The following is a 21,673-nucleotide window of genomic DNA, read 5'->3' on the forward strand; positions in this document are numbered from 1 at the left end:
TTTGACCCTCTATTCTTCTGTTAATGTCTACTTTTATGTTTATTTAATTTTAATTTTTGTATTATTACATATTGAGTGCCTTCTCTCCTATCTGGATACATTTTTCATCTATTTTCCTTATGATTACTATGGGGTTAAAATTTTACATCCTAAATATATAGCAATCATATTTATTTTGATACCAACTCAGCTTCAATAGCATGAACATATACTTTTCCCATACCTCTTTGTCCCTCCACTTTTTTTCTACTTGTTTCCACATATATTGTTGTACATTGTATGTCCACATCTATAAATTTATCATTACCTTTTAGGCATTTGCATTTTAGAACCTGTATGAAGTTAGATTCGTATCAAATAATACACTACAATTTTACTGACATTCATAATCACCCAAATTTTCATCTACCAAAAGTCTTTATTTCTTTATGCCACTTCAAAACACTAGTACTCTTTCTTTTTACTCTGAAGAACTACCTTTAACATTGTTTGAAGGATAGGTCTAATGGAGATGAGCTCCCTCAGCTGTTGTTTATCTGTGAATGTCTTAATATTTCCTCATTAATTTTTTTTTAAGTTTTAATTTGAGAAAGAGGTGTTAGATTACATAAATTTTACATGGAAAACATAGGGGGTTCCCATGTATCTTGCCCATCCCCCTCCCTGATATTTCCCCATTAATATCTTTCATTAGTGTGATATATTTGCTACAATTGATGAAAACATATTGAAGCATTGCTGCTAACCATGGTCTACAGTTTACATTCTATTTTATACTTTGCACCACTCAATTTTATGGGTGCTTACCGAATGTATAAGGGCCTGTATCTGTCATTGCTAAGTCATGCTGAACAATTTCAGTGTCCCTACAATGCCCCATGTTGCACAAAGTCTTTCCTTTCCCTCCCCCCTGAACCTCTGATGGCCACAGCCTTTATATCAATGTTACAAGTTCTTCCATTGCTAGAATAATAAATCTGTTGTAGTCCATAGCTGCATTCCCCCTCATGTTTGTTCATTCCTTGATCTTGAGGATTTTAGGATGCTAATGCCCATCTACTCTGTTTTAGATTAAGAGGGACTTATATTCCATTGGGCAGATGGATGGAAATTTCTTGCTTGCAATTGTAGACACTCTGTTTTTGGGGAAGGTTGTCATCCATCACAATCCTTTATTAGTTGTCCAGGGCAAGTCCAACAACCTGGAAAGTAGGTGATGCAAATCTTCTGAGAGTCAGGGCTCAACCTGCATATGAACAGACCGAAGATTTAAGTCTCTAGAACATACATTTAATGAGTTTTGCCAGATATAGAATTCTTGGTTGGCATTTTAAGTATTTCATTGCACTGCCGTTTTGCCTCCATAGTTTCAGCACTAAATCTAATTGGGACTCCCTTTTTCATAGCATATTACTTTTTTTCTTTTAGTTTTCAGAATTATTTCCTCATTCTTTGCATTAAATAATGTGATTAATATGTGATTAATATATGATTGTGTTTATTTTTATTTATATTTAAATGTTTTCTGTGTTTCTAGGATTGTGAATATTCACATATTTTGCAGTTTGTGAAGTTCTCTGTCTTTTTTTTTTTTAATATTTTTTCGTCTTTTCTCTTTCTTCTCCTTCTAGGATTCACAGTGTGTATATAGGTAAACTTGATGGTGTCTCAGAGGTGTTGGGCTATTTTCACTTTTAATAATTCTTTTTGTCTTTCTGCTACTCAGCCTGACTTACTTCAAGTGTATTATCTTCTAGTTCACTTTACCTCCTCCCAGCTCCAATCTGCTTTTGAAACCATCCTGAGAAATTTTTCATTTCTGCTAAGTTGGTCCTACCTAAACTCTTGTATGGTTCCTTTTAAATATTTCTATGTCTTTATTAAGTTTCTCATACTGCTCTTTGTTTTCCTGGTATCCTTTAGTTCTTTCTTTGGATTTTCCTTCATCACTGGAGTGTTTTTAAGACCACATTTTCTTTTTATGTGGTTTGTTCCTTATGTCCACATTCTGGTCTTCGTCTTGGTATTTTCTGGATTTTTATCCCCTTCATTTTGGATGCACCATCATGTCCTGTTTATTGTTCATTTATTTGTTTGTCTTGTACTTTTTTGTTGCACACTATACATTTTAATATTTTATCTTAACTATTGGATTTATTCCTTGAGATGTCTGTTTCTTAATTTTGTTACCCGTTGGTGATAAGACAGATTTTCTTTTTTTTTTTTTTGAATGTAAAACATTTAATTTAAAAATGTTGACACTACAATATATAAAATAGCTACTATAAATGCACATAGTGTATTCTATAGCTGCCAGGTTTATTTATTTATTTATTTTAAAGGAAACTGTAAGTTACACTGTGGTTAAGACTTGTATCTTCATCCTTGAAAAAGCCCACATTCTATCACAGTGATGTACGGTCAGACTTAACAGCCCCAATTGTTAAACACTTGGATCAAATCATAACCAGTTTTATTGCAAAAGGACCCTGTACACATTTATTAATTCTCGTACCTTAATAGCTACCCAACAAGTCATTAACATACAGAAACATGCATCACGAGAAGCAAGAAATATCACCCATCCCTTCTGCATATTAGCAACTTGTCACTCCTGAGCAACAGCGCTCACATCGCTGAGGTCTGTGGACAGTCACTTCGCATTCATCCTGAGTGAAAGATGGAATGACCTAAGTACAAATACAACATATTATAAACAATTTCTTACAAAAAAGTCACAAATTAAACCAAAGTATTTTACAGAATTTACTACAAAACACCGTAAAAACTGCCTTCTCTTAAGCTCTCTCTCCCCGTATCCGGCGAGCCAACTGGATGTCTCTGGGCATGATGGTGACTCTCTTAGCGTGGATGGCACAGAGATCACTATCTTCAAATAAACCCACCAGGTATGCTTCGCTGGCCTCCTGTTGGGGACAAGAGCCACACTACTAACTCTCTCCGGGAGAAGAGAAAGTACACACAACCCCTCCTCCCTGCGAAAACGAAAGCTTTGCCCCTTCTTACCTGAAGCGCGCCGATGGCGCGCTCTGAAACCTCAAGTCGGTTCTGAAGTCCTGGGCGACCTCCTTCGCCAATCTCTGGAAAGGCAGCTTCCGGATCAGGAGCTCGGTGGATTTCCGGTAGCGACGAGTCTCTCGAAGCGCAGCGGTCCCGGGCCCGTAGCGACGGGTAGAGGGGGCGCTTTTCCGGGCAGCCTCAGTGGCCCGCTGTTGGCGGGGAGCTTTCCCACCAGGGGAGTCACATGCAGTCTGCTTGGTTTGGGCCATTTTCTTCTACCCAAAGCCGAAATCTTAGGGTGCTGCTCGACCGACCGACGCGCCGCTTCTGCTACCCCTAAGAAGAGTCGCACCACAAAGCGAAATCCACCAACCCGCTCTGCGCCAAGACAGATTTTCTTGAGCTTCACCCTCCTATAAGGGCGTCTGCCCGAGGCAGACGCGGTAGGCAGAGCTTTCCCTGTGTGTCTGCGCCTGCCTCTTGTCCCAGGCTTCTGCTAGTAGTTGCTTTGGAGTGCTCCCCTTTATGAGAGTTCATTTCTTCCCCTCCGTTTCCCAGGAGACAGACTCCCCTTTCCTTTATGTTTGTATGTTTGAAACCACCAGCCTTTCCCTCAGACTATCAGCTCCAAACTTACTTACTCTCCCTGGTCTCCAGCTGCTATTGCCTGGAGGGCAAATTCAGGGAGGAGGGGCACACTGCAGAGGACTTTGTGAATTCCATCTTTCCCTGCTGAAATGGGACCAGGGACCCAGGAAGGGCTCTAAAGTGCCCTGGGCATGGATCATGAAGGACTCTAAGGGCTACTCCCACAGCTCCCCGAAGTTTGTTTTTCTTGTTCTGACCAGCAAATACAGACTCTCAACTGTCCCCAGCAACCCTGAAGGACCATCTCATCTTTAAGTCTCCTCTCCTGTGACCTTTGTCCGGGTTGGATTAAAGCAATGCCACCCTCAGAATCAGACACCCAGTGATCCGAAGTAGCTCATCAAAAGACTTGAACAGTGCTTGGCCGTGTTCAATACTGTTCTGGGGGGGAAGAGGAGTCTTATGGCCCTCTCTGTCATGAGCCATCTAGCCTTGGATGGACCACAAAGTGGCCTGCTGCAAGGGTGGGGATGGGTGCCCCTAACCACTGCATGGGAGAGCAACTTTTGTTCTTTATTGTAATTTATCAGTACCCCTGCTCTTTCTTGGATGCTGTACAGTGTTTTTTGGGCCTGGGGAGTTTCAAAGTAATTGTTTCAGACAGTTTCTGCTTGTCTAATAATTCTGATGGAAGGACTGAGTCCTCTAGCTTTCTATTTGGTCATCTTCTCACAATCCTAGTTATTTTATTTTTATTTATTTATTTAATCTCCCCTTGTGGCTTTTTGCATGCTGTCTGCTTTCTGTGTCCATTCACTGTGCGTTCTTCTGCCTGTATTTATTTTTATTTGTATCCCCCCACACACCTTGCAGCTTACTTTGCTGTCTTTTCTCTGTCCATTTCCTGCATGCTCTTCTGCATTTTTTCGCTTGTCTCCCTTTTTTTGTTGCATCACCTTGTAGAGTCAACTCTTCGCAGTGCTTGCGGGCCTGGCGGCATCTGCGTTGCCCAGGATGGTGGCTCTCTGCAGCGTGCAGGCGAACCTGCCTTCACAAGGAGGTCCTGGATGCAAACCCAGGACCTCCCGAATGGTAGACAGGAGCCCAACTTACTGAGCCACAGTCGCTTCCCCCTACTTATTTTTATTACATTTATTTTCTAGAGAATGTCTGCCAAAAACTGAAGCATGTTTTGCTTTAGTCTTTCTTTTAGATAGAACTCATATTTCATTAGTAATATTGGTAATTTGTTTCCATTCTCATTTATTCATGATAAATTAAGGCAGCTTTTGATCAGTTTCATTGATTTCAAGGAAAACCATTTGCTTATGTCAATTTTTCCTTTTGTTTCTCTATTTTATATATCACTCATGTGTACTCTTTTCTTTATTTTTTAATTATTTTCTTTTTTATATACTTATTGGAGGTTCACTTGGATCTTTTCCTGGATTGATGAGAGGGAAATGTAAGTCATCATTATAGACACTTTTCCTTTTCCAGATTAAACACTAAGAGATGTAAACTTCTATGTACTGCTTTATTTTTATTAAATATATAATATAGAAATAAATATGAGTTTATAAACAGAAACGTTTTTTATATATAATATATTTTTAAAATTTCCTTCTGGTTTATTCTTGTCTCAGTATTTGAAAAATATACATTGCTAAATTTTCAGATATTTGTTTGTTGTTGACATCAAATTTAATTCCATTGTGTTTAGAGAACTTTCTATGTAAAATTAAGTCTTTTGAAAATCATGGATACTTGTTTAATGGCTTTTATGTATATAGTCTCAAGGAAATTGCTAATGAAGACCACAGTGATATGCTATTATACAACTACAGAATTTCTAGAATAAACAATTCCAGAAACACTAAATGCTCGTGATGATATTGCTAAACTAACCTCTCCTGCATATTAGTGGTATTCAAGAGGCTTTGATAATTCACAAAAATTTAAGGAGTTTCTTATACAACTAATATTTACCAGCAAGTCAACCTTCATTATGTGCTCCAGAGAACTGAATGACTGGATCCAAAAGAGATTTGTACATGAATGCTCAGAGCAACTTTGTTCAAATTAACTAAGGTGTGGAGATGGTACAGGTGTCATCAAAGAAAATCTTATAAATAATATGTACTGCATTTGTTAAATAGAATAGTATAAAAATTTAAAACTAATAGACTCCTAATATACCCCAAAATACAATGTATTTAAAAAACATGGAGGTATTTGAAAGAAGTCATACACAAAAGAGTGGTTATCACATGAAGCAATTTATGTAAAGTTTTATGGCATAAAATATTAGCTAGTGAGAAACTAAAGAAATAACTGCCTAGTAGCAACTCTGTGTGAATGGATAATGCTTTTAGGAATAACTAGGATGGAGAGAGAGAAATCACTGGTATGATGGTAATATGCTCTGATAAGTGTTTTGTTTAAATAGTATTTTTTGACAAGTATCAATGAAACAAGAATTTATGATGAATATGTTTAGCTGCAAAATTTTCCTAAAACAAAAAGACCCATACTTAAGTGCCATGTGTAGTAAGGAAGAGTATTGATGTGCACAACTTAATTTGAAAAGCACATTATGTTTTAAAAAACACAAAGAAACAAGATGGATTGAATGGATAGAAAGAAAGATAAATTGATAAAAATATATCAAAGTGCTAATTGTATAATATTACCTAAAATGATGGCTAGATAGATGTTTGCTATACAATAACCTACTCTTTACTCTATGACTCTTTTGTCTTTAGGAAATGAAGTGTAGAATTTTAATAATAGAGTTGTTAGTGAATTTTTGAGTGGAAGCAAGCAAAATTCCATAATGTACCCCTTTAAAGTATCTAAAATAATAATGCTATGTAACAAAACACATAGATTAAGGCACATTTTTTTTCAGAAAAAAGTAACAGCTTTAAGTAATTTCTTTTTATTACCTTAAGGGAAAATTATTTATTGTTTTATACTCAATAATATTTTAAATGATAGAAACACATTAAGTTCAAAAGGAATACAGTATGTAATATTGCAATTAATGGAAGATTTTAAAGAACATTTCTTCAAAAAACATGTAATTATCTGCCAAAACTGTCATTTGAGAGTGCTCTATAGTACTGGATAATGTATTAAGATAATTAATACATGAGATAGAATATAGGAAAAGATGAGAAAATAATGCTATTTTTAAAATTTGATGTAAATATTAAATATTCTAAAACATTAGAATTGTTACATATTGATATGCACTTCTTATAACTCTTTTATCCAGATTTCACAAGCTCTAATTGTTTAATAAACTACATAATATTGTAGATATAGAGAAACCATGCACCAACTAAATAAACACAAAATAACAGGAGATATATTTGAATGAATATTTTTATTTATTGATATAATCATATTGTAGCAGTTTGATATTTTCATGAGTTCCAAAAATAGATATTGGATTATGTTTGTAAACTGGTCTGTTCCTCTGGGCGTATTAGATTGTGTTAGATTCCGAAGTTTCACTTGTACTTTATTAAGATAATTAAATTGAATTAAATTAATTCGAGTTGACCATATCAGTAGGATGTTGTGCCCCTACCCCCTTGGTGGGTGGGGCAGAGAAAATGACACAGCTGAAGAGGGAGTTTGAGTTTTGATAAGGAGCCACAGGAAATAAATACACAGGAGAAAAACACAAAGGGATAGAGACAGCTCTGTAGACACAGCAGAGGCCATGGGAAGAGATGAGCTTAATGGCCTACAGCTGCAGCTGAGCCCAGAGAGAGCTGAGCCCCAGGGAGAGAGACAAGCCTTATCCCAGCCTACAGCAGTGACTGGAAGAAGCCAGGACCATGGAGCCTTTAAAGGAAGAAGGAAAGCTGAACTCTCGCAGACATCACCCACCATCCTATTCCAACATGTGATCAATGACTTTGGGTGAGAAAGTACCTCTTATGGTACCTTGAGTTGGACTCGTCAGGGTGTTGTGACTATAAGCTTCTACCCCAAATAAATACCCTTTAAAAAAGCTAACAGATTTCTGGTACTTTGCATCAGCATTCCATTAGCTAATACACACATGCATTTGTTAATTGTAAAAGATCTGTTTATCCATTTCTCTGTAACCTTCCAATTATATATAAACATTTAAAAATGGTTTATTTATATTACCTATGGATTGAGAATTTTATTATTGTTCTACTGTTTTGTTATGTTACATAAAATAATACAGCTACCAGAATTGGGAGTTGCTAAGAACAGAAATCCTTTATAAAAAATTCCAGGGTCTTCTTGGAAGCTAAAAATGAGGCAAGGTTAGTACAGATCAGAAAGTGGAGCATTTCTGATAAGCTGCAATTTGAGCAACATTGAATTAGATGATGGTCTCCATCTAGTAAGGAGTCTGTGAAACGTGGAAAAGTAAGCTATGATAATCAATATATATACCCATTCCTTGCTGTGTAAAGCCATCTAGTGTATTGAAGTAATTAAATATCATCTAATCATTGTAACTTCCCACTTTGAAATGCCCTAATTACCTCTATAATCCACTATTAACCACTCACCATTTTGAGGCTTTCACTTCTGACTTCCCCAGTCTGAGACTTCCTTGCTGGAGTTTTCCTTTTTAATTAAAAATGTAGCTTTGATAATACCAGTTATTTTTCTTTTGACAAATTTGGCCTTGGTTGTAGAATCCTGAGCAGACCCAGGATGATTTCTGTGCCTGGTAAGTGATCAGGCATGGTACCCATATGACCCATCTGTCCACTACTCTCTCTTCCAGCAGAGAGCTTGGGGTAAGTTTCTCACATATAAAGATCTGTGCTCTGTTCTAGCATTTAGAGTTTGTGAAATGAGTTGTTACATGGTGTTCATGGGAACACCAGCTCAGTCACAACAGAGATTCTCAGCAAATGACCATTTTATTATATACACAGCCTGAAGGGTCCAAAAAAGTTGGGGAAGAGATCCATTTGGGGCCTGGGGAGACTGACTGCTTGGATGATGTTTGGTAGATGGTGACTCCATATGCCCCTGTTCCTGTCAGAAATGAGGGACCGTGTGCAGTCAAGTATTGGGTTTTATACACCCCATGGGAGGGGGCCCTTTCACTGCAAAAATGCGTGCATCAAGTAACTTTTGTGCAAATTTTCCAGGATGACCAGCAGCTGGAACTGTTTGTTCATAGTTGGGAGTTCAAAGTATAGCCAGGCCATTATGTTTCTGGGTAGCTTAAGGGCAGCTTTTTTTCACAGTTGAAACTTAATGTCTCCCCTGGGCTACAAAACAGAAACATAGCAAAACATATGCATACATGCAATGAAGAGGGGAAAGAAGATAATAGGCAATGGCTGGGGATGGTCGCAGAGTCTGTTCATGACCTCTCCAGAACTCTGCAAGGTTTGTTTTTGGATTTGTTTTATGTTTGTTCCCAGTGTCTACTTTTTGAGTAGACAAAAAGTCTACTTTGTTGTTGGGGTGGGAAGGACTTGGTGCAGAGATATTGGCACACTTTAAGACAGCTGTTTTTCAGTTTTGGGGGCTTATATATAATTTTCAGTTTTGGAGCCTTTGGTTGAATATGGGAACTTCTTAGTCAAAAGCTCTTAATCCCCTCTCCTGAAAAATTATCCAATGCCTGTTTTCTCACTATGGGCCCAGTTCACATTTGTTTCTGAATAAATGGGTGAATCTTACTAAGGATGATTTGAGTTTTCACTTGCTACTTGGGGAGTATTTGAATTAACCAAGGATTACCATTTGAGGTATTCACTTGAAAAAGAATCTCCTGGTCTCCACCAAAGTAGCAGAGTACATTCTTTGGATGGTATTCAGAAGTTCAAAAATCTATAATAATTCTAAAATAGCTTTTTAAAAGATTCCTTATAGTGTGATGCTAGATGTTTATTATAGAAAGTAAGTTTTAACTTAATGAAATTAAGTAATTTCTGACAATTGATTTTAACAGTAATTGAGTTTTGTATAAATTATCAGCTTAAATATAGAGTCCAAGATCTTTTGATACCTTACATTTTTAGGCTTATATTAAATTGAGCTTGCAGAGTATAGAGGATATGCTTTTGTTGAGAAAGAATAGTACTGTCTTAAAAATCATTGGTACTGCAAAATTAAAAAGATAAAAATGTGGGAGGAAACCTGAATGAATCAGAAAGTTGTAAATGGTTTGCAAAAAAGTAATTTTATTTTTGATGATTGAAACTAGATAAGCTATAATAAAATTTTCTACAGGATGTTTTACAATAGTGTATTCATGCAAATTGAAATTTGTTTTTCTTTTCTGTTAAAATGACAATATTTTCTGGGATTGTTATCTGCTCCACGTAAGAGGTTGTAAGAAGTTTTATTAACCTGGGTAAGAAGTTTTGTTAACCTGGCCTAGAAGGCATTTATTCTGTGTATTATCACAATAATTCACCGATGCTCTGGTCTTATTATGTTCACAGCTGTTTAATAGAATTAAGTCATCTCCCTTTTGAAATAACTGTGTTTGTAAATAATCATACTGCCTCCATAACACTGCTTTAATCTTTTTATTGTCACTTTGATTAAATAGGAGCCAAGTATTGTTCACAATGATCCATGATCATATTTGACATACATAACAAAGCTCCTGAAAAATTTGACATTTTGCATTGCTAAAGTATGCTATAGTATGTCTCCTTGATCACTGATTTCTGTAGAAGTCCTAGACAATCACAAAGATTTCTTCTTTCCCCTTATAAAAAGAGAAATGTTAAAAGTAGTTAGGTTTATTTGTTATGTTGTGAATTGTATGTGATGTGCTACCAAATTAAAAGGGACTTTCGAACCTTCTGTTGGTTAAATTTGAGTGGTAAATGAAGCAGAAAAAGTAGAGTGTACAGAAAACTGGGCCTATTCCTGCAATCTGAAAGCTGGACATACATCCGGACTTGCCCCTGCCTTGGGGTAAACACCCTAACCCCCCATAGCTCGGCTAACGGCCAATGTTCTACTTTTGTAACTTGATTGCGTTTGTAACTTGCTTGATTGTAAACACCCTAACCCCCTATTGCTGGGCTAACTGCTAATGTTTCATTTCTGTAACTTGCTTGACTTGCTTGCTTGTTCAGCATTAGAAAGCAAAAATTAACCAATAAAATTCCTTCTAAGTGTGTGAAAACTACCCCTCCCCTGTGTATAGACCCCTATAAAAACCACATTCCCCTCCTACTTATGGTGGAGGGTTCCCGGCCATAAATAAAGGTTCTCTAAATTTCTACCTCCGGAGTGTCTAAGCATCTGACTTATGAAGTGATCTCACTTCAGTAAAAATGTTATTAATAAAAATGTTTCAGAAATTACGTGAAGTTCCTAGAGAGTTGCTAATGGCTTTACCATCCATGAACAGTATAGAGTTATTGATTATAATTTCAATTATTCTTTTAATATGCTATATGCTACAAAAACAATCAAGTGTAGTGCTCAGTTACATTGTATTACTCTGATGTTTCCCTGAAAGAGCTTGTAGTCAACTACAGATGAGAGCTTTGACTTAAGGAAAAAAAAAAAAAGAATGTAATTGCAAAGAAAGGTAGTTATATAAACCTTGCTCCACCTGTCAATTTCACAATCCTTGTGAAACTGAAAGTTCAAAATGAGGTCAAATACTTTGTCAACAGGGCCCTTTAAAAATATTTAAATTTACTTTATGCAGTCTCTACTACATCCAGCTTTAAACTTATACCCAATTACAATTAAACTTATCATTGTATATTTATGAAAGTCAAAACAAAGTCCTCACTGGAGACATGGATGTCAATAGGGACCAATAGCATATTCCAATCTGCAGTTGGATGCAGTGGCTAGGGCCCTCCCAGCTGTACAAAGGCAGTATCTACTGCTGCAAAATTAGTTGAAATATCAGTTGATTCCATCAGGGAGATACTTTGTGGCTAATAGAATACACTGTTCACCAGTTTCTAATCTCAAGAAAAACCCAGTCAGCTCACAGGCTGACCTTTCATGAAATTATATTGCTCTCTCCTTATAATATCCAAATTCCATTGTAATATATTAAATTCAGCACTCTGTTACCCTGTCTGAAGAAGGTGGCCTCAAAATTTGGAGTTGTTGATTTACAGTTATCACACCCAGGACCAGACTTACAAAATAAAAAACCTCGATTAACCTGGCTTTGCTCTTATTTGTAGACATGCCTTACCTTAAATTGAAACATATAAATATGAGGTAGACTATGACCTAACTACTACAGTAGAAGCAGTTAATGGTCAACAAGCCCCTGGCCTCAATATGCCTTAGCAAGCAGAGTTTAAACTTTTAATTAGAGGCATTTATACTGACTGTAGATATGCATTTGGAGTAGTTCATGATTTTGGAGTTTTTTGAAAACAGATGGGGCTTCCTGGAGTCATTAGGAACCAAATAAAAATGGTAAATAAGTATCTGAACTAATTGATGCATTGTTATCACCGAAGAAAGGGTAAAACACAGAAAAATTGCTGTAATACAAATGAAGGCTCACATTCATGAAAGTGAGAATATATAAAAAATGCCAAACTACCAGCTCAACAAATTGTGGCGACAACAAGATTTTTTCCTTAAATAACATCCCTCATAAGACCTCTCTGAATGAGTTGGCTAAAAGCAAAATGCTTCTGAACTTTAACTAGAGAAATAGTGTCAACACTATTAATTCTGGGAATAGAATTAAATTTTGGGAATGGAATCTAGGAAGTGCTGGATAGTGTACTGGTTGCCACAGAGTGGCTAAAAGGAGCTACATGTCAGCACTCATGAAATTACCCATCATGGCATGCAAAACAATGAAAGAAGACACAGAATTATTGGTGGGCGCACTGTGATAAGGTAGTTCAAAAAATCTATAGTCACAGTCATACATGTCAGGCTTGTATTACAGACAAAATCATTGATTTATGTATCACCATAAACTTTGCCTCCACAACTGGACTACTTGAACATCAGCTGATGGACTTTACCAACATGTACTTTCAGTGGGTTATAATTACTTATGGCTCATGGTTTACATGTTTTCAGAATGGGTTAAGGCGTGCTCTTGTCAAAATAAGAATACTACAACTATAGGGGAAAATATTAAAAATCAGTTTTCTGATGTGGAGAGCATCCTTTGAATTCTCAAGCAACCTAGGAACTCACTTCGCTGGAAAGGTTATAAAAAGTGTGTCAAGTGTTTCCCATCCAGCAAGACTTTCCATTGCTCATACCATCCCCCATCTCTGGTAAGGTAGAATAAATCCATGAGGTATTAAAATTAAACTTTAAGTACTGACTCACTGCTTCTGTCTTGGCCAAAACATCCCCTTTGCTCCTTATGGCTCTGAGATCTACACCATCAGGAAAACACCATTGACAACACCTCACAATTATAAAGCAGCCCATCTATGTGGGTAAGTTCACTAGAGAGGATCTGTGTCAGTTTGAAGCTGAATGGACCCCAGAGGATCATGTCCTTAGAGCTAATCCATCCTGGGGACATGAATCTATTGTAGGCAGGACACTTTGATTAGATTACTTCAGTAAGAAATGACCCAGGGTGGGACTTAATCCTCTTATTGGAGTCCTTAATAAAGAGGACTTATACAGGGAGAAACAGACACAGGTGCTCAGAGAGAAACCCACAAAATCTTACAAAGCCACAGACAGAGAAACTGTAAGCTGAAAGCAATGGAGTTTAGAGGAGAAGGCAGAGACTGGCAGATGCTGCCATGTGCCTACCCATGTGACAGAGGATTCTAGGAAATTCTTGCAGCTGGGTTTTGAGGAGAGAGCATCACCAGGTGAGGCCTTGATTTGGTCAGTTTCTAAGCCACAGAACTGTGAGCTTGTAAGACAATAACTCCTCATTGGAAAAACCAACCCATTTTTGGTATATTGCTTTCATCAGCCTTAGCAAACAGAAACAGGATCCAATGATAGTGACATGAGATTCTTTTTTTAGTACTGTTATAGATTAGCAATATCAACCAGACTCAGACTCTGAATAAAGTTCCAATTGAGAGCTTTATTAGCCGCGCGGCGACTGCCTCGTCCTATGCAGAGGGGAGAGCAGCCCCGAGTCGTGGGGGGAGTTTGCTTATATAGGCTTTTAGGTCCAGGGCAGGGGGCAATAGCTCAGCAAGCAGGCACGTACAGAAGCAGATGTTTGTGGTTAATCAAGCGCTGGGAATTCTATCAGGGGAGATAAACGGTTGGGGAGTTTTATAAGTTATTTATAAGGGTCTGAGTCAGGTGGGTCTAGGGGCTGATGACACTTTCTACAGGAGGCCTTGAGATAAGGTTTTACAGTCCAGCAAGCTTGTTACAGAAGCGAGATATATGCAGTTAGGGGGCTGTGGAATTTTCCTCTCAGGTGGGGGTGGTCACAGGCTCCTACTTCTCCACAGTACTATAGGAAATTAAAGGAATATTCTCAGTGATATTTTCAACAGAAGCTTTTACTGACCCTCTACCACCTAAAGTTAACATTCCACCACCTATAATCTGATGACTTCATATTCTGAAAAAGAAAACAGCAAAAAATCAGTCTCTAGCTTATCCTGAAATAACCTTATCAGGTTTTAATAACTTCATATATAGCTGTCAATTTAGAAGGGATTGGGCCTTGGGTACATAACAGCTAAATCCAATGTCACTTCCAAGGTTGTTATGTGAAATGGAATATGATCCAAAATTAAAATTAGCCCAAATAACCCAGAAGTAGCAAGAATCCATTCAATCAAGTGTTTTGGAGGTTATGGGGAAGTTCTTTGAGTGATGAGGTACAAAAAGAGATATCCAGCAATACTGCATGAAATGAGAGGTTTATTAGATCAAAAGGCCTGGTGGGCAGAAGGGAGAATGAGGATAGTGGAGCATATCTAGTTTTCCTAACCCTAGACTCCTGTGAGGGTTCATGGAGTGGCAGGGAGGATCACATATTTGTTCCCGGCTCTTGCCTTTATTGTGATCCAGAGAGGAGGGGTAGCATTTTTCCGTGGATCCTGGGGCTTGGCAGTGTCAAAATAGATGGTGGAAAAAGCAAATATGACTAAGGCCACTTGGAGAAGATGAGGGCAACTTCTTATCATCCAAGCCAGATGTAGATAGACGTCTTCAAGTAAATTATGCAGCAAGAAAGAACAGCAGTGGCAAGGGGGCATTTGAGAAGTGGCAGGGGCTTATTATAGAAGTGGAGGTTTGTTATCATCCATACCTATGGAGGTACAGGTGTTGCTAGCTATGGTTATGTCCAGGGAAGGGCTTACTGGGGTGGTTGATCAAAAGGGGAACTTATGACTAAGCCCAACAAAATGAAAATGTGTCAATATAATTTATTTTATTTCATTATACTAACATTCCCTTGTTTAATTGAAAGCCTTGTGCTTTGACCTATTTTAAAATTTTGCACTCTTTTGTTACACTCTTCCAAAGCCTACTTCAATCCTTTCCCTAGTCATCAAGAAAAAATCTTTCATTAAAATAACATTACTGTTAATCATTGTTACTCCTCTAAGCTTAGAACATCCCTTAACTCTGGTCATTCAAAGGGTTGTAGCATTATAAATTCAATTGATTGCTGTGTTTGCCAATATCCAAGGATGGATATAAGACATGTAAAATTACACCAAAAATATATAGGGGCTGATAGGCTAAAATGTAAATCATAATGTAAAAGATAAGACAACTAAAAATTTAGAAAATTGTATAGTCTAAAATATAAACCACAATGTAAACACAAATGTTACCTTGTTTGAAAGCTATTTCTCAATATCTGTATATCAGTTCCAGTAAATATAGTATGAATATGTAAAAAGGGGAAACAGACTTGGCCCAGTGGTTAGGGCATCTATCTACCACATGGGAGGTCTGCGTTTCAAACCCCGGGCCTCCTTGACCCATGTGGAGCTGGCCCATACGCAGTGCTGATGCGCACAAGGAGTGCCGTGCCACGCAGGGGTGTCCCCCGTGTAGGGGAGCCCCACGCGCACGCAAGGAGTACGCCCTGTAAGGAGAGCCACCCAGCGCGAAAGAAAGTGCAGCCTGCCCAGGAATGGCACCGCCCACACTTCCCGTGCAGCTGACGACAACAGAAGTGGACAAAGAAGCAAGACGCAGCAAATAGACACAGAGAAGAGATAACCGGGGGAGGGGAGGAATTAAATAAATAAATAAATCTTAAAAAAAAATATGTAAAAAGATTATTGCTGTGGAAGGGAAAAGGTTTTATGTTGGATATGTGGGAGTATTGTATATTGTATATATGAATTACCGTGATCTAAAACTTTTGTGAAGATAAGCTTAATAATTAGAAAAAAGAAAAGAAAAAGATAGGACATAGACACCGAGGAAAAGATGGAAGTTGTTGCCTTTCCAATTTGCATACAGTGCAATACTTATTGCAGTGATGGAAGGCAAAACATCAAAAACTAAGCTTTTGCATTTTTAAATTTTTTGATACCCCAATTTATTTTTACCGTAATTTTTCCAAATTAATATGTATTCTATATCTAACCTTTAAACTCATCGCTATATTCCATTTTACTATTAAGGGAACCTGGCAATATATTGGGCCTCACTTTTCAGGAAGTTTTGGATCACAGAGAGGTTCAACAATGGCAGCAGAGGAATACTGGTGTGGGATGTTATTGACAGGGGACACATGGTTGGTAGGGAGTTCTACAGGGCATATATCCAGGGTACATAAAAATGTTTGGATATTTTCATAGTGGCTACAATTAAAAACAACAACTGAGGGAGTGCTGAGTTCCTAGCCAGAGGAGCTCTATCATAGTCCCTAAAGAAACAGCAACAATCCCCCAAGTGCAATGGCAAAGACCAATAAAGAAGGAAGGCCCAACAAAGAGCCCTTGATACTAATGATTATGCTTGTGAGCCTGTGCACCAGAAATGATAACAAGGCCTAGAACTGCAGGATGCCTAAGAGTTACCTCCTGAGAGCCTCCATGTTGCTCAAATGTGGCCAGTCTCGAAGCCAAACTCAGCATGTAAATGCATCGCCTTTCCCCCAGCATGGGACATGACTCCTGGGGATGAGCCACCCTGGTGCTGAGGGATTACTACCAAGTACCAGCTGATGATGTAACTGGAAAATGACCTTGAATAAAAGGGTCAACTCGGATCAGCAGAATATCTCAGTCTATGTAAAATACCAGGAGTTAAAAATGCTTTTTATCAACTCAAGATGGATCAAAGACCTAAATATAAGAGCCAAGACCATAAAGATCTTGGAAAGCAGTGTAGGGAAACATCTACAGGACCATGTAATAGGAAATGGCTTCATGAATATCACACCAAAAGCACAAGCAGCAAAAGAACAAATAGATAAATGGGACTTCCTCAAAATTAAAGCCTTCTGCACCTCAAAGGAGTTTGTCAAGAAAGTAAAAAGGGAACCCACACAATGGGAGAAAATATTTGGCAACCATATATCTGATAAGAGACTTATAACTTGCATATATAAAGAACTCATATATCTCGAAAACAAAAAGATAAACAACCCATTTAAAAAATGGGAAAAAGATTTAAACAGACACTTCTCCAAAGAAGAAATACAAATGGCTAAAAAGCAAATGAAAAAATGCTCCAAATCTCTAGCTATCAGGGAAATGCAAATCAAAACTACAATGAGATACCATCTTACTCCCATAAGATTGGCAGCTATGAAAAAAACAGAAGAATACAAATGCTGGAGAGGATGTGAAGAAAGGGGAACACTCATCCACTGCTGGTGGGAATGCAGAAGGATCCAACCATTCTGGAGGACAGTTTGGCGGTTTCTCAAAAAACTTACCATAGATTTGCCATATGACCCAGCAATACCACTGCTGGGTATATACCCATCAGAACTGAAAATAAGGACACAAACCGATATATGTACACCAATGTTCATAGCAGCATTGTTCACTATCGCCAAAAGTTGGAATCAATCCAAATGTCCATCAACAGACAAGTGGATCAATAAAATGTGGTATATTCACACAATGGAATACTACTCAGCTGTAAGAACAAATACATTACAATCACACGTGATAACATGGATGAACCTTGAGAATCTTATGTTGAGTGAAGCAACCCAGGCATTGAAGGACAAATACTACATGACCTCAATGATATGAAATAAGCAAACTGCCTCAGAGAGCTAGAGTGTGGGAAAGAGGCTTACAGGAAATCAGGGGGTGGAGGAAGGATGTAAATTAACGTCTGCAGGGGGGGAATCTGTGATGAGCTGGAGGTAAGTATGAGCACAAAGAAGGGACAAAATGGGGGCAAGAGGTTGCCTTCGGATGGGGCTTTGTGGGTTGGAGGGGGGCTGGGGATGGGCAGAGGGGTAATATTATCCAAAAAATGGGGGGAGGGAGGGGCAACATACGAATATGGGAGAGTGTCAGGTGTTTGTTGAGAACAAAATGTTGAGAAACTCGTATCAAAGTATAAGTAGGAGGGTTACCTGTTTAGGATGCTCAGGGGGTATGGTCTGATGCGGGAAGGACTCCAGGGGAATAGCTGAAGGCTCACTATGCCAAGGTGGGTAGTACCATTGGGAAGAGACCCAAGAAGTGAGAGTTGGTGTGGACCCACATCCTGGAGTAGACTAATGCCATCAAATAGAGAGAACTGTATCTCTTGTGAGAGAGGATGGCTCCCAGGGCAACAGGGCAGTTGAGAAAGTCAGGCCCTGAATACTGCTGCAAGTATCTCTGGACATGGCTTCTTGGGAAATGGAGATTGGCTGGTGTTGTGGGTCCCAAGGGGAGGGGAAAATGGATGTGGAATGGATGGAACCAAGGTAAATATGGGGGCAAGAGAGGAGTTTTGTGAGAGTACAAGAGGATGAATATAAAACATGTAATATTACACCAAAAACATATAGGGGATGACAGACTAATAATGTAAACCATAAGGCAAAACGTAGGATAACTAAAAAATTTAGAAAACTGTACAATCTAAAGTATGGACCACATAGTAAGTACAGCTGTCACCTTGTTTGAAAGCTATTGTCTTGGAATCTCTACATCAGTTTCAGGAAATATGATATGAATAAGTTAAAAGATTATTGCTGCAGAAGGGAAAAGGTTTTATGGTGGATCTGGGGAAGTACTGTATATTGTATATATGAATTTCGGTGATCTAAGACTCTTGTGAAGCTGACAATTTGTTGGGATTGACTTTACAGGAAGTTTTGGATCACAGAGTGGTTCGACAATGGCAGCGGAGGAATACTGATATAGGATGTTATTGACAAGATATATAGGGTTAACAGGAAATTATACAGGGCATATGCCCAGGGTATATATTAATGTCTAGATATACTCATAGTGGAAACAATTAAAAACAACAGCTGGGGGGGTACCAGGCCCCTGGCTGGGGGGTCACTGTCGTGGACCCTGGAGGAGCAGCGGCAGTCCCCCAGGTGCAACGGCAAGAACCAGGAAGGAAGGAGGGCCCAACAGTGGGCTCCTGATACTAATGGCTATGCTTTTGAGCCTGTACACCTGCAATAAGAACAAGGCCTAGAGTAGCACTGTGCCTGGGAGTTTCCTCCTGACAGCCTTCATGTTACTCAAATGTGGCCACTCTCACAGCCAAATTCATCATGTAGATGCAGTGCATTCCCCCCAGCGAGGGACATGACACCCGGGGATGAGCCTCCCTGGCACCGAGGGACCACTACCACATACCAACTGAAGATACAACTAGAAAATGACCTTGAATTAAAGGTTCAATACGGATCAGCAGAATATCCCTGTCTACATATAATAACATGACTTCAAAATGCTGATTGACCTAATATAAGGGGGAAATGGAAAGGAGAAATGAGATTATAAGGCTGTGAGTCTCTAAAAAAGAGTCTGGAGGTTGTCAGAAGGAATCCCCTTGTGCACAACTGAGCAGAGTCTGAGAGACAGACAAAGTAGATACAACCCCAGGTATTGGTTCTTTTGAGGGATAAAGAGACCCACGGGTTCTATGGTCATGGCAGATGGGGTTCACTGTCATGGCAGATGGCCCTTCTTCGGAGCCTGTGTTTCTGCGTGATGGAATTGGACTCAGAGGGGATCTCTTTTCACAAGACTTCCATGCTACTTTATAGGAATTGTAATAGGTGCTGGGGTTTAAGATATATTTAGGGGATTTGAATCTCTGGACTGATAATATGACACCCAGGCCCAGAGCCTCAACAGACTTCAGCTCCTACACTTTGATTTATTAGACTTACCCCACTCAGCTAACATGGAGTTGAAGAAGGTCAACCACCACACCATGGAGCCTAGAGTGTCTACAACTGAAAGCAGGAGGAGTGCATCCAGTATCCATGTGGAATCTAAGCCCCCACTTGACATAGATGTGCAATGGACACAACCAATCCAATGTCCACAGAGAAAATATGGAACGGGTGTGGGAAGGGTAGCCATGGTGGCTGCTGGGTTTGGGGAATGGGAGGAAGAGATGAGAGGTGGAGCCGGTTATGGGACGTTGAGTTGTCCTGGGTGGTGTTTCACGGACAACTACGGGACCTTGTAGATCCCCCCAGGGCCCACTGGATGGAACGTGGGAGACTGTGGGCTATGATGTGGATCATTGACTATGGGGTGCAGTGATGCTCAGAGATGTTCTTACCAGGTGCAATGGATGTGTCACGATGATGGGAGCAAGTGTTGCTGTGGGGGGAGTGGGGGGTGGAGGCGGTGGGGTTAAATGGGACCTCATATTTTTTGAATGTAATTTTTAAAAATAAATAAATAATTTTAAAAAATGATAATAAAAAATATTTCTAAATTTCAAAAAAAAAAAAAAAAAAAAAAAAAAGCTTTTTGACCTGAATCAAGGGGGAAATGGAAAGGACAAATGAGTTTATATTACTATGAGTCTCCAAAAAGAGCTGGGAGGTTATCAGAAGGGTTGCCCTTATGTACACCTCAGCAGATTCCCAGAGACAGATAAAGTAGATACAACCCCGGCTATTGGTTCTTCTGAGGGCTACAGAGACCCACAGGTTCTATGGTCATGGTAGATGGAATTCAGTGCCATGTCAGTTGGCCCTTCTTTGGAGTTTGTGTTTCTGTGTGATGGAGCTGGACTCAGATGTGATCTTTTTTTCACAAACCTCTCCTGTTACTTTTACCAGAACTGTAGTTGGTGCTGGGATTTAATATATACCAAGAGGATCTGAATCTCTGGACTGACCATATAATAGCCAGGCCCTGAGCCAAAACAGACTTCAGCTCCTACAATCTGGGTTATTGGATTTACCCCACTCAGCTAACATGGAGTTGAAGAAGATCAACCACCACACCATGGAGCCAAGAGTGCCTGCAACTGAAAGCAGGAGGATTGCATCCAGCATCCATGTGGAATCTAAGCCCCCTCTTGACATAGATGTGAAATGGACACAACCATTCCAAGGTCCACAAGATGGAGGAATAGAATACGGATTAGAGTGGACTTACTGATATTCTATTCATGAACTATTGTGATTAGTAATTGAAGAAAATGTGACATTGGTGTGGAGAAAGTGGCTATGGTGGCTGCTGGGTGTGAGGAATGGGAAGAAGAGATGAGATGTGGAGGCATTTTCGGGACTTGAAGTTGTCCTGGGTGATGCTGCAGGGACAGTTACCAGGCATTATATGTCCTGCCATGGCCCACTGGGTGGAATGTGGGAGAGTGTGGACTATGATGTGGACCACTGACCATGAGGTGCAGTGGTGCTCAGAGATGTATTCACCAAATGCAATGAATGTCTCATGATGATGGAGGAGATTGTTGTTATGGGGGGAGGAGTGGAGTGAGGGGGCTGGGGATATATGGGGACCTCATTTTTTTAAATGTAATATTAAAAAAATAAATAAAGACAAAAAAGAAGATATCATCTAGGTTATGATATTGGAAAGGCAAAATTACAAAATGGCCAGGTTTGAACAATTTGTTCAAGAGGATCATGGGTTACTGTGAAATGATATTTGTTTACTGCAGCAGTTTCATATTTATCAATTAAAAAAGAGGTACTGATCATGTCTTT

At 39.0% G+C, this 21,673-nt stretch overlaps 1 long non-coding RNA gene and 1 pseudogene across 1 annotated transcript in view; one reads left to right on the forward strand and one right to left on the reverse strand.

The window, feature by feature from the left end:
• LOC131274957 (uncharacterized) overlaps nucleotides 1-21,673 on the forward strand; it is a 649,760-nt gene that overhangs the window by 235,672 nt on the left and 392,415 nt on the right. The gene's annotated exons all lie outside the window — the stretch shown is intronic.
• Nucleotides 1,634-3,290, reverse strand: LOC131274954 (histone H3.3-like; annotated as a pseudogene).

Source organism: Dasypus novemcinctus, chromosome 21, assembly GCF_030445035.2.
Source record: "Dasypus novemcinctus isolate mDasNov1 chromosome 21, mDasNov1.1.hap2, whole genome shotgun sequence".
Taxonomy (NCBI): Eukaryota; Metazoa; Chordata; class Mammalia; order Cingulata; family Dasypodidae; genus Dasypus; species Dasypus novemcinctus.